Source organism: Culex pipiens, chromosome 2, assembly GCF_016801865.2.
Source record: "Culex pipiens pallens isolate TS chromosome 2, TS_CPP_V2, whole genome shotgun sequence".
Classification (NCBI taxonomy): domain Eukaryota; kingdom Metazoa; phylum Arthropoda; class Insecta; order Diptera; family Culicidae; genus Culex; species Culex pipiens.
The window spans coordinates 1,135,371-1,153,472 of NC_068938.1; the positions used below are offsets into that span (position 1 = coordinate 1,135,371).

The 18,102-nt window shown below is 34.9% G+C and overlaps 1 protein-coding gene across 1 annotated transcript in view; it reads left to right on the forward strand.

Moving 5' to 3' along the window:
- Nucleotides 1–5,166: 5,166 nt before the first annotated feature.
- The window catches only part of LOC120419076 (E3 ubiquitin-protein ligase Ufd4), a 50,069-nt gene continuing 37,133 nt past the window's right edge, over nucleotides 5,167–18,102 (forward strand). Inside the window, exon 1 of the mRNA XM_039581661.2 lies at nucleotides 5,167–5,577. The gene's annotated coding sequence lies outside the window, so the exon portion shown is untranslated. The remainder of the gene's footprint in view (nucleotides 5,578–18,102) is intronic.

The window sequence follows — 18,102 nt, forward strand, 5'->3', positions numbered from 1 at the left end:
AAATCTAGTACGATACGGAGTACGAAAGTCTTGGCAAAATTTTACTTCGGATAATTGGGTACTAAAGCCCTATGTAAATTTTTATGTACAACGGTAAAAAACACGACAAAAAACCATTTCTGATCATTTTTTTTTCATTTTAATGCAAACAAAAATAATGACAAGACAACATTTTTTCGATGGATCAACTATGGTCCCCTTGGAACGAGCTGTCAAGTAGGAGCTTTTCTGTCAAGAAGGACCGCGAGGTTAATTTTTCAAAATTGATTTAAAAATCAATTTTAAACTCTTGGTGGTCATACAAAGGGTCATTGTACCCAGAAAATAAGCTTTATCGCTGTAAACAATAATATCAGAAATTTAAGCTTCATTTTAGGATCCAATTGAACCACAATTTTTCTTTTTCGTATTCTTATTTTTGATTGTCAAGCTTAAGTATGACCCCTAAACGATTTTTTAAAGTGATTTAGAATTTTTAAATCCAAGATAGCGGGCAAAATGGCGGTGATTAAATATTTTAAAAAAACACTCTCAGCTTAATTAGCAATGAACCATTCAAATTTCGCTAAAATGGGCTTGAATTTGTTGATGATTCGATTATCTGAAGTCCCAGACAAACCTTCGGATAATCGAACTTACATTTAGGATGCTAGTATTTTGACAATTTATGTTCAACTAAACCTCGATAGATAGTTTATCGTATGCAACATACAGAATTTGTTTGATCATTCGACAGTCAATATTTTTTTATTTTTAGATTTAAAATTTTTTAGATTTTTAAATTTTTAGATTTTAAGATTGTTAGATTTTTAGATTTTTAGATTTTTAGATTTTTAGATTTTTAGATTTTTAGATTTTTAGATTTTTAGATTTTTAGATTTTTAGATTTTTAGATTTTTAGATTTTTAGATTTTTAGATTTTTAGATTTTTAGATTTTTAGATCTTTAGATTTTTAGATCTTTAGATTTTTAGATTTTTAGATTTTTAGATTTTTAGATTTTTAGATTTTTAGATTTTTAGATTTTTAGATTTTTAGATTTTTAGATTTTTAGATTTTTAGATTTTTAGATTTTTAGATTTTTAGATTTTTAGATTTTTAGATTTTTAGATTTTTAGATTTTTAGATTTTTAGATTTTTAGATTTTTAGATTTTTAGATTTTTAGATTTTTAGATTTTTAGATTTTTAGATTTTTAGATTTTTAGATTTTTAGATTTTTAGATTTTTAGATTTTTAGATTTTTAGATTTTTAGATTTTTAGATTTTTAGATTTTTAGATTTTTAGATTTTTAGATTTTTAGATTTTTAGATTTTTAGATTTTTAGATTTTTAGATTTTTAGATTTTTAGATTTTTAGATTTTTAGAGGACGACCTCCGTGTACGCACGAGAGCAAGCAGCAGTCAAGTGCTCAGTGCTCCATCGTTTTTTCGATTTTTTTCGCCGTAGTTTACCGTGATTAGCCGCGAGTTTGCTCCACCAGCATGCCAAGGGCCGGCCGTGGCCGTGGCAGTTCGAGTGCGGCCTCGAAAAACCCGCGAAGTTCGTCTACCGGCCGTGTGCAAAAAGGTAAACAAACCAACGCCGTGTCGACCGCCATCGCGCAGGGGAGAGTGAGCGCAGAAGGAATCGACAAAAAGTTACTACATCCCGGATATGTTCCAAGATCACCAGTGCGAACCCGTTCAGGTACTTCCGGTGCCACGACCAGTGGCACATCGACATCCGCCAACATTCCCATCAGGAACGAGTTCCAGATGCTGAGCGACGACGAAGAAAACAACAACAACAACACCGACGGTAGCAGCACTACCGACGACGACGACGATGATGGTCGTGCACGGAAAAAAGTGCCGACGTCAAAAAAGAACAATTCTCCAACGGAACGAAGACCACCTCCAATTTTTGTTTTGGACACGTTGGCGGACGATGTTGACGAGTTGCTGGAAGGCCTCGGATATTGTCTGAAAATCGGTAAGTCGGCAGTGCAAGTGATCACACTGAACAGAAAAGATTTCGACCTGGTGCTTGAAGAACTGAAGCGTAGCAACTTCAACTTCTACTCATACGACCCAGAGAAGCCCCCTGTTAAGGTCGTCTTGCAGGGTTACCAAGACCGTCCGATCGCCGACCTGAAGCGACACCTCTCGAACGCCGGAATAAAGCCACGGGAGATAAAAGTGCTCTCGCGAAAGACAACAGTCACGGGTACGCATACCCTGTACCTGTTGTACTTCGACCGCGGCACTGTCAAGATCCAAGATCTGCGGCGGACTAAGACGTTGGACGGTTTTTGGGTAAACTGGCGGTTTTACGCCAAGAACCCGACGGACGTAGCGCAATGCCACCGTTGCCAGAAATTCGGCCACGGCTCGCGGCACTGCAACCTTCGGCCCCGCTGCGTGAAGTGCGGTGAGCCACACCTCTCGGAGGCGTGCGCACTGCCACGAAAGGCGGACTTGGGGGAAAACGCAGAACAAACTAAGCCGCGCGTAAAGTGCGCGAACTGTGACGGCAACCATACCGGCAATTACCGCGGATGCGTCGCGCGCAAGGCCTACCTCGAGGAGCAGGAAAAGAGGAAGAAGAAAGCAGCAGCGTCCCACTCTCCTCAGCGAAGTACGAACGCAACCGTTCCTGCAGTTGGACAGCGTACGATTCCAGCGGACAACCCAGCGATCCCTCCTGGATGGGGGCGGTCGTTTGCAAGCGTGGTCGCTGCCGGTAGCGGCGATGCGGCCCAGCAAGGAGTCACCGGGGAAGATCTCTTTACCCTGCCGGAGTTCTTTGCTCTCGCGGGGGAGATGATGACGCGGTTTCGGAGCTGCCGTAACAAGGCGGAGCAATTTTTGGCCCTCGGGGAGCTGATGATCAAGCACATCTATAATTGATTATTTTTGTCTGTGATCTAGTTTTAAGCTTTCTCTCTATCTATCCTTTTCCCATTGCACTTTCTGTAAGTTTTTTGAAAACTTTTTCTTACTCTTGTCTATTCCATAGTTATAAGTAATAATTTTTCGATTGAATAACGATGTAAAACACAGCTGAAAGGAACACCAAAACTCTGTTGTGTACCTAAATGAACTCATTGTAACTTGATTATTCACAAATAAAACCGAATTGAAATTGAAAAAATAGATTTTTAGATTTTTAGATTTTTAGATTTTTAGATTTTTAGATTTTTAGATTTTTAGATTTTTAGATTTTTAGATTTTTAGATTTTTAGATTTTTAGATTTTTAGATTTTTAGATTTTTAGATTTTTAGATTTTTAGATTTTTAGATTTTTAGATTTTTAGATTTTTAGATTTTTAGATTTTTAGATTTTTAGATTTTTAGATTTTTAGATTTTTAGATTTTTAGATTTTTAGATTTTTAGATTTTTAGATTTTTAGATTTTTAGATTTTTAGATTTTTAGATTTTTAGATTTTTAGATTTTTAGATTTTTAGATTTTTAGATTTTTAGATTTTTAGATTTTTAGATTTTTAAATTTTTAGATTTTTTAGATTTTTTAGAATTTTAGAGTTTTAGAATTTTAGATTTTTAGAATTTTAGAATTTTAGATTTTTAAATTTTTAAATTTTTAGATTTTTAGATTTTTAGATTTTTAGAATTTTAGATTTTTAGATTTTTAGATTTTTAGATTTTTAGATTTTTAGATTTTTAGATTTTTAAATTTTTAGATTTTTAGATTTTTAGAATTTTAGAGTTTTAGAATTTTAGATTTTTAGAATTTTAGAATTTTAGATTTTTAAATTTTTAGATTTTTAGATTTTTAGATTTTTAGAATTTTAGATTTTTAGATTTTTAGATTTTTAGATTTTTAGATTTTTAGATTTTTAGATTTTTAGATTTTTAGATTTTTAGATTTTTAGATTTTTAGAATTTTAGATTTTTAGATTTTTAGATTTTTAGATTTTTAGATTTTTAGATTTTTAGATTTTTAGATTTTTAGATTTTTAGATTTTTAGATTTTTAGATTTTTAGATTTTTAGATTTTTAGATTTTTAGATTTTTAGATTTTTAGATTTTTAGTGGTAAACAGCTAGTTTTACAGGCGATTTCTCTTCTCGATTTGCCTATGTCTGCGTAAAAATGGTATATACACAGCTACATAGTGTGCGTGTCTGAAACCGTTGATATTTCTTTTCTGCCCATGATTGAAAATTCGGCTATTATGCCAAATCGACGCTAACATTTCAAAAAGCATCATGTACAAACCATGCGTTTTGAGAAAAACGCATTTGAATGTTGAGCATCAATTTTCAATTCCCATTTTAATATAAAAGCAAAATAAGATGTTCTAATGATAACAAACGGTGAAAAACGTTGCTTTTATTGATAATTGAACATCCAAATTCAATAAAACATTATTTCCGTAATTTTATTTGAGAAAAACAAACATAACTTCTTTTGAAATCACCAACGTCTATATCACCCTGCTGTCATTGAGGGGGACGCTTTGTTATGATTCGGTTTTCTTCGCCGAATGTACATAGCGCTTTGTTCATGTTGCTTTTTTTTCGTCACGAGGTTAATGTAGTCTTTTGTTTGACAGATTGACAGGGCTATATAAACAGGGACTGCTGATGGCAGAGATTTTGTTTATGTTACTTTATTTAAAATCATGATTAAACATACTTTACTGAAGTAACTTTTGCTCATTTTTGGTGGAGAGGTTGCTTATTAGGAGTACTTTCAGAATATGCAATAACTTAGAAAGTGTCAAAATTTACATGATGCTTTTTGAAATGTTACCGTCGAAATCAAGTATTCCGAGAAAAACGTGTTTTAGTGTTTGTCACAAAATCTCCGTCAAGGCAATTTCCCATAAGAGTGGCATATTAGCCGTTTGGTTTTTCGCATCGGCAGCCAAGTCTAAACACTATTTCAGTTAAATTCAAGTTCCAGAAGATGCGTTGGAACATCCTCTACCACCTGGTGCTAATATCTCGTTTTTGCCAAAAGTGGATATTAGCTCGATATTAGCCGTTTTTTCAATGATGGGCAGTTTCGGACCTTTTTAAAAAAAACTCCAGAAATATTTACATTATTCAGTGTCCACCCCCTCTGGCACAGCTCTACCGATTTTACCGCCCGCGTTTGACAGCTTGCGTTGAATCGCAAAACTTTTCCGTTCCTGTTTTTCTCCCGTCATCGCGATTCGCACCAGTTTGAGTTGAGATTTCGAACGGATCGGACGTGTCTCCCTCGGTCGGTCAGCTGTTGCGCGTTTTTTTCTTTTCCTTTCCTTCACACTACACAGCAGCCCGAATTGTTTCCTGAAAAGTGTGGGGGGCGCCGCGGGTGATTTCGCGGAGGAAAAAGGTGTTTTTTTCGAGCTCTAGTGTGTGAGTGCGAGTGAGAGAGAGAGGGCAAGTGTGGAAAATATTTTTTCTTCGATGAAAAAAAGTCGGTGACTGGGCGAAAAAGAAAAGAGAGAAAAACCTGTGTGTGTGGGGAAAATCTTGCATAAGCTTTTCGTCCTTTTTTGAGGGCGCTGTCGATCCAGATTCCAGCGCACCCAGGAGCAGTGTCCACCCCGGACGCGGACGGATTCGCGAACGCACACACACGGTAGGTCGCAACACGAAATTCCGCAGCGCAGTTGGGAAATCGCGAACAAAAAAAAAAAACGGCGAAAAGAACGAGTGCGATACGTCAAAATGGTCGACCATCATCGTAGCAGGCCGTGGCCGATGAAGATGGGTTTTGTGTTTTTGTGTTCAATTTCAGTGAATCACAAAAGAGTGGAGCACGGCGAGAAAATTTGTGTTTTGAACACAAAATCCCGTTTTCGGTCGGAACATTGCAAAGGGGCGTAGAAAGTTTTCAAAACAAATCATTAAGTTGAACGCACAATTTGACCTATTTTTAAATTCGTCGAAATCCTTCTAGAGTGAGATGCTTCAAAAAACGTATTTTTAAAACACTTTTCACTTTGCTTTTTTTGCGTTGCGGTGATCGACCTGCGGAAAATTCTTTTTTCTCTACTGATGTTTTCACTCGTCAACAGGGCGAGAAAAAAACTGCGTTTTTTCTTCGTTTCTCACACAAGTCTTGTTTATCCCATTCTCGTTCGACGTCGTCGTCGCTCATTTGCGTAAATAAATAGAACTTGTCGAAAATCGAATTTCGGCATGATTGATTTGTTTTGTTCCTCCGGAAGTGGCCACCGGAGTCCAACCCACAACAAATACAACAGCGACAACGACGACGACGAGAGGTGATGATTTATTGAACTCTTGAGTATTGATTTTTGCCTGCCAATGGCCACAGGTCAAGGGTGTTTTCTCTTATTTTGTTCCGCCCTTCGTCATCATCGTCGTCACTGCCGACTGGCGCACGGGAAAATCAATGTGAGGTATTGCTGCCTTCTGGTGGCCACTTTTGGGAATAGGAAGGGACGGATGGGGAACGAACGAACATCGATTCGTGATGAAGAATGACTCAAATAAAAGATCGATTTGCATGAGCACGCTGCAGTGATTCATAATTGAAGCATATTTCGTCATATTTTAAGTTCTGTTTACGAATATTTAAAAAAGTAACCCTGCAACAAAGTCCTGTATCTAACTGAAAAAAAAATACTTATTTATATCCTCGCTCCTCTGTAGATTCTGTGAAATGTAAACCGTTCACAGAATACGCTCTGCGGTAAACATAACGCAGTACGGCTGTCCGCTTTAATTTTGTATTATATTTCCGGGTGTTCTCGGATGTACTGCCAATTATTAATATTGACAAGTGGGGCGTAATTTAATCACAAGACTTTCCAGCATGCTTTCATCGGACTTTGTGCGTTTGTATTAAATTAGATTATATAAGACGAATAGTTTTAATTATAACCTATAACTTTGCCGAAGACACAAAATCACTAAATCTCCAAATACAGATTTTTATATATTTACTTATCAATTTTGTATGACCAACCCACAAAATTGTATGGAGACTTTGGTTAATCACGAAATGATCTCGGAAAATGTAGAGACCTACTCATTAGATTTAATTGCAGTGAATTTAAAAATACAGGGTTATTTGATTGAATCAATGAAAATAATTTAACATTAAGTGCGTAAAGGTTTTGATACATTTAACAAATAATATTATTGTGCTCAGAAAATATTAAAAAACGAGAATGACATTTGGTTAGAGCGGAAAATATTTCGAAACCACCACATCGTATCAAAAATTCTTCCAGGAATTTGACGAGCTTACAAAAACAATACACTGTTAAAATACATGCTATTTTTTTAGATTTTAAGGTCACGTTGTGAAATTTGAGTATGTATTTTTTTCTTTTGAACTATTTGTGCCTAATGTTTAAAACATGTCTCATTAAAAATAAAAAATAACGTGTCTCTCCTTTAAAAAAAAACATTTTTTGAAACCCCGCTTAGTTCGATGAACATTGAAATACTGTGTGAGGGAGATACATCCAATGTTTACACTTGTGTTTAGGACCTAATAACAAATCCAGAAACCATGTTTTTAAAATGTGATCTGGATGTAGAAATTTTGATATAAAAACATTTTTGTTTCCTCACCTTTCTTAGGAAAGGCTATAAAATCACTCGAAAAATGAACTTCTTAATTTGCCTTAAGCCTCATTTGACTCGTCTTGGATTCCCATAATTCTCTATTGAAAATTATGAAGTTTAATAAAGGAATTCAAAAGCTATGCTATAAAAACCATTTTGACTAAAGTCCGGAAGATTTAAAAATGGTGGTTTTGTAAGGAAGGCCGCCATGCTATACAGTTTTAGAAAAGTATTTAAAAGAACGAGCTTTTTAACGAGCCCAAAACATTGACGATCTGACAACCCTATAAAAAGTTATAAGCACTTAAGTGTTATTTACGTGGAATTTACAATTTTGACTCCTAAAAAAACCTACCAAATGTTTTGGTATTGAAAACAAAATTAATAAATAATAATATGTCATGTAAAAAAAACGTTTAATGTAAGAAAAACGCAGATTAAAAAAAAAATTCTCCAACGACATGCCACCCGAGCAACGTTGCTGTGAATTGGGCAAAATTTTAAATTTAGTTGCTTCATTCAACATTAATTTTAACAAATCAAGGGGTGATCCCTAGCAACTATCCGCAACCGCATGTGGCCGATCAAAGCTTCAAGGTTGACCCTGGACTCGTACGCAATGGTCTTACATTACCGATGGCCATCTACAGCAAGCGACAATGAGCCTCCAAAGTCGATGCAACACATCAGACAACAACCAGCCGAAAAAGAAGAGTGGGAAGAAGCCACAACCCCTCCGCGCACAGAGCTAATGATGTTTTTATACAACTTATTCGCGCTGAAGATTATAATTAACGCCACCCGTAGCAACAACACCAAAAGCGTCTGCTTCTTTTTTCGATGGTCAAACGCAGCATTGAACGGCATTGAAATGGGTCGATTGCTCCACAAAACGGCGGCGGGCTCTCAAGTGTCCGATGGCCAATAAATTGCTCGTTTCGTATCTTCAATTTTGTTAACCAATTCTAAGACCTTTGCCACTCAGCAGATCGGCTGAAAATTTTTTTTTTCCTCTTCATGCAACAGAAAAGTTTGATTCGTTTCCTCTATGACGGACAAAATGTTGCGTGCGTTTTTTTTCTGCTTCTTCTTCTAAGGTGAGGGGACTTTCGTAATCGAAGACACGAAACAAAAAATAGTTGTATTTTCGACAACCACTTTGCCGAAATGACTGCACGTTGCACCGCACTGGTGCGGCGAAGTGACTGACTAGAGCCAATATAATAATGAAATACAATAATAATAAAATATGCCATAAGTACCACCCTGCCTGTTCGTGCGAGCGAGGTGCAAGTAAACGGGTAGGGGAGAGTTGGTAAATGTATCACTTTCGCTTATTGGAAACATTAAAGAAATATTTTGTGAAGAGCATTTTATTCTGGCAGCAAAATTTAATTTTCCAAATTCGATCTGATGATATGTCCAAATTATTCTGGTATCATTTTCACAAAAATGGCAACATTTATTTGAAAGTTTTAGGTAAAATTCATAAAGACAGGATTCATACTTTATATTAAGACTTTAACACATTTTTGGGATCTTATTTAAAGGTGATATAATTTTGTTTAAAATTTGCATTGGCTTTATCATTTTCTTCAAAATATCATAAATATTTTTTTCAACAATTTGATTTTAAATATTCGGCTTCGCTTCGCTAAAAGACGGTGATTTTAGCAGATTGCAGACTAGATTTTGTCATGTGTTGTGATGATTGTCTAAGCCCAAGTTGCCTAGGAATTGATAATTGCTCAGTAAAAAATGTGTAAATTTGGAAGGTTATTTATGATGTAATTTTACCTCGATTTAGACTAAAAAAGTGATATTACACCAGAAAAGAGGTAAAAGTACAAATTGTCAATGGTATAATTAGACATTTTTTCTGACATACAAGATGTACCTCTTCCCACATGTAATATTACCATGATTTTTTTTTTACTTTGTAGGAATAGAATATGATTTGGCAGACGGGAAGTATTGATGCCGTTAACAGCAATAATTGTTCCAAAATGTAACACACAGCTGACAGGAATTCTAAAACTCTGTTATGCACTTCTAAAGACCTTCTTGTAACTTGAAACTATAAGTGAATATATCAACTCCACTTTTTTAAGGGGATAAGGAAAAATCTCCACGTTATCCCCAAATAAGTTTCGCTTGTAATTGAACGATTTTTAGAAAAGTTAAGGATGAGGGCAGGCGTGAATAATTACGCTGTTCCCTTTGTAAGCGGATGATTCCAGTCTGTTCCTGCCTTCCATCAGATGGGGAAGTAAAACGTTGGTCCCGGCTTTAGTTGTTGTTAGGCCGTTAAGTCATTCCTGGTGTAGTAGGATTCGTCTCCCTGGTATAAGTAAAAACTAAAACTACGGTTGGACTCGCAATCCAAAAGTCGTCATTTCGAATCCTGGGGTAGAAGGTTCCTTGTAGTAAAAAGAAACTTGTTTTTGTAGTGTGCTGATATGATTTTGATGCGAGATAAATAAAAACGCTGAAAATTGATAATTTGTTCCAATTTTAAAACTAGACTTGACATTTCTAAACATTTTTTTTTTAATCGAATTTTATTTTTGTTGATTTGAAAGTACTTCTATATATATATATATATATATATATATATATATATATATATATATATATATATATATATATATATATATATATATATATATATATATATATATATATATATATATATATATATATATATATATATATATATATATATATATATATATATATAAAATTTCGACGGTTTTGTTCGAACGCGAATCAGTTCAATACGGAGCGTCGGATCGAGGTGCTCTTTGTTGCGTTGGGTTCGTATAAGTCCAAGGAAGGTTTATACGCTAACCGATTGACACTTTGGCAACTCTGGAACCGATTCCGGAGCATCGGCAAATTGTATGGAAAAAGTTACGTAAAATCAAATTTTGATCACAGGAGGCTGAAGCTAAAAACGTCAACAAACGAAGGCAGAACGAAGTTTGTCGGGTAAGGCTTGTTCCATATAAAAGGTCACAAAAATCATGTTAAAAATTGAAAATAAAAATTAATATCGACTTTTTTAACTCAAAAACCAAAATAAGTCAAGCATCTTAAACATATTTCTTTTGGTTTTTTTACGAAATATCTTAAAGTCTCTAAATACCTAAATAATAGTGGATGCCTTTCGCGCCCTCTCCTCCCCTACACGGTAATGTATCGGCCCCATCGCTGGTTGGCTGGCCCGCCGCTGGTTCGCCAAAGTAGTGTAATGAATAATTGCCCATGTGGTGGCCACCACGCGGATTGCGCAACCTCCAACGTCGGTTCGGCTCGGTCTTCGTTGTCTGCGCCCGAAAACTATCAACCATCAATCCATTGGTGAACAACAAGAAGCAAAAAAAAAAATGAAAAAAAAAATTGCAACCATCCATCGCAAAGGGGAGTGAGGGGCCTCAAATTTCATTAGCAATCATCGCTCGTGATTTCTCCATTGGCCGCAGTTTTCCGGAAGAGTTACGGCGGAGACGTTACGATCTATCCGCCAGGGCCACAACAACAACCGCCGCCCAGGTCCGGTTGGTTGGCTTCCTTTCGCTTTTTTTCTTTGGCCATCAAGAAGGATGATTCATTACTTGTGCGAAAGAAATTACCGTCCAAAAGTTTTGAGTGAGCAGAGCATCACTTTTTTGTTATACTTTCATGAAGCGCCTCCTCACTCCTCACTCAGTAAGTAAATGCGACTTTTGTGTGGTAACGCCACCGACTGGTCGGTGGTTCTTTATGGTCCGTTGCTCGATTCGTTGGCCGCACCGGACCGGACCGGAGGAGAAGCAGAAGAAGCATTAAAAATGTACTAATAAATTTTGATTTTGAACTCATTGAACTTTTGTGGTTGCGGTCGTTCTTCTCGCGCAAATTATAAACGCGTGTAGACTTTGAGTGAGTTATCTGGTTTGACCATGATTCGAGTGCATGTTGTTTTATCTTGTTTGTTTTATCTTCATTATTATTATGTTAGAAATTATATTAATTTGTGAATTTATAGGCTTTATAGCTAACGATAATTTGGATGAATTAGACTCTTGCTGCTTTATTTTTTTTTTCGAGATCTGTACCTAGTTTATTTTCAAAAGGTATAGAGCAATTCTCTACGAAATCGGTCTTTTTCTTCAATTTTATTTTTTGTATTTTTTAATCAGGCTGAAACTTTTTTGGTGCCTTCGGTATGCCCAAAGAAGCCATTTTGCATCATTAGTTTGTCCATATAATTTTCCATACAAATTTGGCAGCTGTCCATACAAAAATGATGTATGAAAATTCAAAAATCTGTATCTTTTGAAAGAATTTTTTGATCGATATCTCAGCAACTAATGGTCCGATTTTCAATGTTAATATATGAAACATTTGTGAAATTTTCCAATCTTTTCGAAAACAATATTTTCAAAATTTTCAAATCAAGACTAACATTTTAAAAGGGCGTAATATTGAATGATTTCACAAATGTTTCATATATTAACATTGAAAATCGGACCATTAGTTGCTGAGATATCGACATTGAAAAATGGTGGGCTGTTTGGGTGAGACTTAGAAAACATGGGCAAACATGTGCACTAATTTTGAAAAATGAAAAACTGCGACTATTTTCAAAAAAGTCACCTAAAAATGGATTTAACATGAAAACGGTGCACTTTATCAAAATTTCACTAAAGTACTTTTTGATTGCAAATTCGATTTTACATCGAAAAACGCGACCAAAATTTCGATTTTTTGTCAGTATTGATTCAAAAATTCATAACTCGCTCAATGATTTTTTGCACAACCTGGAAATTTCTGAAAAGTTGGCATTTTATGTCCTCTAAAACATATCAAAAAATAAAAAAAATTAAAAATAATGTTTTTTTGCAAATCAAGTTTTATCGATAAAAAGTTAAATAAAAAAATCACCAAATTTTTTTACCGTGTATCATTTTTTTCCAGTGTAGTCCGTATCCATACCTACAACTTTGCCGAAGACACCAAATCGATCAAAAAATTCCTTCAAAAGATACAGATTTTTGAATTTTCATACATCATTTTTGTATGGACAGCTGCCAAATTTGTATGGAAAATTATATGGACAAACTAATGATGCAAAATGGCTTCTTTGGGCATACTGAAGGCACCAAAAAAGTTTCAGCCGGATTAAAAAATACAATAAAAATCGAATGACCGAAATCCTAGAGAACTGCTCTATAATAAACCAACAGGTAAGCAAGATACAATTCTTCGTATAACTGTTGATTCCGTGAAAGAAAATACTTGGTTAGCAATTATGCATTGAAGTGTAACGATGGAACAGACTTGGTGTTCGACCTGAGAACAAGTTTTTTTTTGTGTTTTTTTAGTTTACATAAAACTAAACTTTATAATTCTTAAACTTCAGAATCGTTCCTAAACTACATGGGAAAATTATGTGTAGAACGGCAGTACCGAAATTCCAAAATAAAACGTTACTCAATCCACCTGGTTGGTGCCTTCCTCGCATCCATAAAGTGAATACACTACACAGCCTCAAAAAAGGGTATAACACTTATTTTTATCAAAATATCTGAGATCCGGCCTCAAAAAAGTGTTTAAATAACACTTAGGTGCTCCTAACTTTTGATGGGGTTGTCAGATCTTCAATCTTTTGAACGCGTTGGAAAGGTCTTTCAAATACCTTTCTAACAATGTATAGCATGACGAGTTTTCTTACAAAACCACCCTTTTTACAATCTTCCGAAGTTTAGCTAAAATCGTTTTTTAGCATAACTTTTGAAGTACTTATCTAAACTTCCTAATAATTACTAGGGTCTTGTGGGACCCCAAGGCGGATCGAATGAGACCAAAACGGTCCAAATCGGTTCAGCCAGTCCGGAGATAATACATTTGTTCAGAATTTGATTCTGAGTCGATAAGCATAGGTGAAGGTGGGTCTACGAGGTCGAATAATAAAGTTAATTTTTCGAGTGATTTTGTAGCGTTTCCTGAGGAAGGCAAAAATACCAATTACGAAAATACCGAGCGGACAAAAAAGTTGACAAAAAGTTAAAATTTCTCAACATTTACACTACATATTTCTTCAAACTTTAATTGAACACTTTATAGAATCTCAAGGAAGCTTTATTTTTTTTATTCCTTAGACACATGGCACGACAAAATGATCATTTAAGTCGATTTTTATTTATTCTTTTATTATTTTTTGTACTTTTGATCCTTGGTCCTAACCTGGTCACAGCACCTAAAAGGACCTAATAAAAATAAGTTATGAAAAAAGACATTTAAGGCTCATTATAAAAATCTTTTGATGGCCCAACCTATGAAAGGTCAAATTTAGGTTTCTTACCCTATTTTCATTCCCGTTTCTATAATTCTGCATGAAAATTTTGAAATTTTGATCTAATATATGATCATACTTTTCATACATAACTTTAGAATAACTTATCAGATCTTCAAGTAATTCAATAAAGCATTATGGGGTATCAAATTCTACAACTGAATTGGATTCGAAATGTTCAAATTTAGGCCAATCCATTCCAAACCCCAAATCACGCCGTTGCAGTTTCAGTCGCGCGATAGAGAGCAATAGGCGCAACTCTCAAGTTTGTTAAGTTCATTTCGTATCATTTTTTTTTTTCTACTTCTCCACCCTAAACCCCTGCGCGAGTTCAGGAGGTTTGCTCGCATAAAGTGGGTACAACGAAACCGCGCGATTCCAAAACGCGATTGTTACGAAAAGACCGCAGACGGACGGGGCCAATCCGTCAGGCTGCTCCAACCAGTAGATTAGTAGAGTTGGGTTGGAGAGAGAGAGAGCGATGCTTTGAATGTGTTATGCAAAGGAAATATGATAGCTTCGGATCGTGCACCCAAGACATGCCCAACCGCGATCGTGTTGGTACTAGGGTAAAGGGATGTATTTTTGATCTTGGAAAGATTTGAGATTTAAAAAAAATGGTAATTAGCAAAATATTGATTAATGAATACAAAATCTATTTATTTTAAAATTCAAAGTGTCCAAGATTCCCTTCGTCACCCTACACACCAGTAACCCAATTCAGTTGGTAAGTGTTTGAAGTGGAAAACAAACTTTTCAAAAACCGAAAGGTTACCAGCAGCCACATATGGAGAGGGGCCTTCAAAGGAGGAGAGACACGATTATCTCTACCAGTGTTGTTGTTGTTTGCTAGCTGGCTGGCTGATTGTTTACCTTTAGAGACATCGTTCCCATAAATCGTTCCACGAGGTGCCAACACAAATGCACGTGAAATTGGGTGATTTGGCTACCAACCACACAATACGTGTGAGATACTCAATTTTATCTCACCACAACACGATTTAAATACACACAACACACACGAGAGAGAGAGAGAGAAGAGTTGTTTACAACATTATAATACCTATACGAGATGTTTGATAGTAAATCTCTCACACATGAACAAAGAAGAAAAAATGCGTTTCAAAGGTTTTAAAAGTCGGCTTCTCATAAGTAGCTACTGCTGGTTGGTTGGTTAGTTGATGGCCTTCTGCTTCTTCCGAGACGACAGCTGAAGAGAGTTGAAACGCAAAAACGATCTGCCCACCAGCACAGCACCCAAGCCGTGTGACACTGTTTTGAATTCCAATCTCGCAACAAGTGACTTAAAAAGGTGCAACACCAACTCAGCAAAGTTCATCAACTCAAGTCAGCCGCGACGCGGTGATTTCAGATAATGCCTTGTGAGTGTTTTGGCTGGATGTGAGTTGAATTAAATATGATTTAATTATTTAGCAATCATAAATAAATGTGCTTTGTTTGCTTTTTTCAACATTGCAGGCAATTTTTCAAACACACTGTTTGGCTTTGGACGCAAATTTGAAGGTGACTGCGTAAGCCAACATCTGTTCTAGCTTTAAATAATGTTTAAAAGATCAATGTCTCGTCACACGACGACGGCGACGACGACGCCGGTGTAGTCGCGTTACATGAGTTAAAAGTTGGTGCTTATTTTTAGATTGAATATGCGAGTTTTACTAGCGCTGTCCAAAGCGTGGCTCTGAACTGTCCGATTTAGAAAAAAAATCTACCGTTTTAGTTGAAAATATGAGTTGCTTCTAATTTTGTCGAAAGAATTAATCACTTTAAATGAAATGATGAGAAATCCAAAAAATATTGAAATTGGGATAAATTTGTAAAAAAGCCAAGCTTTAGACAGCATAACAAAATAAGTTGCCAGGCATTGTCAACCAGGGCTTGGATGGTGACTAAAATTGAGCGACATTTGAAAGTGCATTCAGTCAGCATTCATAATCGACAACGATATTTTTGAATACTAACAAAAATTACCTATCATGATCTGACGACCGTCAGTGAGCGCACACGAAGTTGAAACGAACGAAATCGTGCTCTGCACTCAAGCAGCCACCCTCTCTCTTTTTCCTTCTCTCATCCTCTATTTTTCTTGCTCATGCGTTAAAAATTAATATTTAAAATGTCAATTTCTATCAGCAAAAATATGCCAAACCTTTTGCACATGACGTAGCTATATTGGGTTTTCATTAGAAATTTTGAAAATTCGCCATTTTTACTTTACCAACATTGCTGTATCTTGACTATGAAGTGACAAAACTAATATTTCCAAAAGCAAAACTATTCAGCAACAAATTACTTGATAGATAATGGCAATGATTTTGGCATCGAATCCTGTTCCAGAGATACGATTTTCAGAAAAAAAAATTAATATTGAAAAGATATGTTTGATGGTGCAAAATCTGGTTCTAGAGACAAACATTTGCCTAAAAAATATGAAAAATGCGGTTAAAAATATTTTTAAGAGAACCACTATTTTTAAAAACCAAAATTTTATAATCATGCTTTGCTGTTGAAAAGGTTGTATACCTTTATAAATAATTTACATAATTTAATAGTTTAGACTAAATTATAAAAACATATTTTTATTGAAATGAGTGAAAAATTTCGCAAAAGTTTCATTTTTTAACATTGAAAATCGGACCAATAGTTTCCAAGATATCGTCAGTTGAAAATTACAGGGTAATTAGGTGACACTTTAAAAAATCATTTTTAACGATTTGAATTATGTATGAGGCTGTATTTCAGAAACTAATTTTCAAAGACTCAGAGAGAAAATTGTAAGAAATTTTATCAACTTAAAAAAAATCATTGACGCTTTTCTTTTAAAATGCAAAATAAAACACCGAAATGAAATCGAAAATGTATACCTAAAAGTATCTATAACTTAAAAACGGTACATTTTTTTTTCGATTACAAATTCGATAAAAAAATATGTTTAATCTTTTTTCACAGTTTTTTTTATATTTTCCAAAAAAAAACACGTTTTTTTCAAAATTTCATGTCTCCTTAACCAGATTGTGCACCATAACGCCCTATGGCTTAGAAGATGTATGGGGTTTTTTTTTAAAGTTCCAATAGACTAAATTTTTAGTTTTTGCTTTTTGTGTGTTTTTTCATACCCCTGATGTCAAGGCGGTTTCAAAAACACCCAAAAAGCAAAAACTGAAAATTTGGTTTATTGGACTTTTAAAAAAAAACTCCAGATGAGCAATTCTCTACCAAAACCGGAAATGGATTTTATTTGTATTTTTTTATTTGGCTCAAACTTTGTGGGGGCCTTCCCTATGACCAAATAAGCTATTTTGTGTGATTGGTTCATCCATACAAGTCTCCATACAATTTTGGCTGCTGTCCATACAAAAATGGTATGTAAATATTCAAACAGCTGTAACTTTTGAGTGAATTTTCTGATCAATTTGGTGTCTTCGGCAAAGTTGTAGGTATTGTTGAGGACTTTTGAGAAAAAAATAGGTACACGGAAAAAAAAATTTGCAGATTTTTTAATCAACTTTTTTTTCACTAAAACTCAATTTCCCAAAATAAGTATTTTTTGATTTTCGAGATTTTTTGATATGTTTTAGGGGACAAAAATCCGCAACTTTTGAGCCATAGAGAAACATGGTCAAAAAATCTGCCGCCGAGTTATGAATTTTTGAAAAAACAGTGATTTTTGAAAAAATCGAAGTTTCATGCAAAAACAAGAGTGACATTATTTTATAATGCAAAATTGAATTTGCAATCGAAAAGTACTTTACAGATTTTTTGATAAAGGGCTCCGTTTTCAAGATATAGCCACCGAAAGTTTGATTTTAGCGAAATATTTGCAGTTTTTCAATTTTTAAAAATAGTGACCATGAGTGACCATTTCTAAAAATATTTTTTTTTGAAAAGTTCAGAAAATTTGCTATAAAATTGTCTAAGAGACATTGAAGATTGGACCTCGGGTTGCTGAGATAGAGCCGCTTTAAGAAAAAGAAACACGAAAATTGAAGTTTTCTTAATCTCACCAAAACAACCCACCATTTTCTAATGACCATATCTCAGCAACTAATGGTCCGATTTTCAATGTTAATACATGAAACATTCGTGAAATTTTCCGATCTTTTCGAAAAAAATATTTTGAATTTTAAGCATTTTAAATGGGCGTAATATTCAATGTTTGGCCCTTTTAAAATGTTAGTCTTGATTTAAAAAATTTCAAAATAT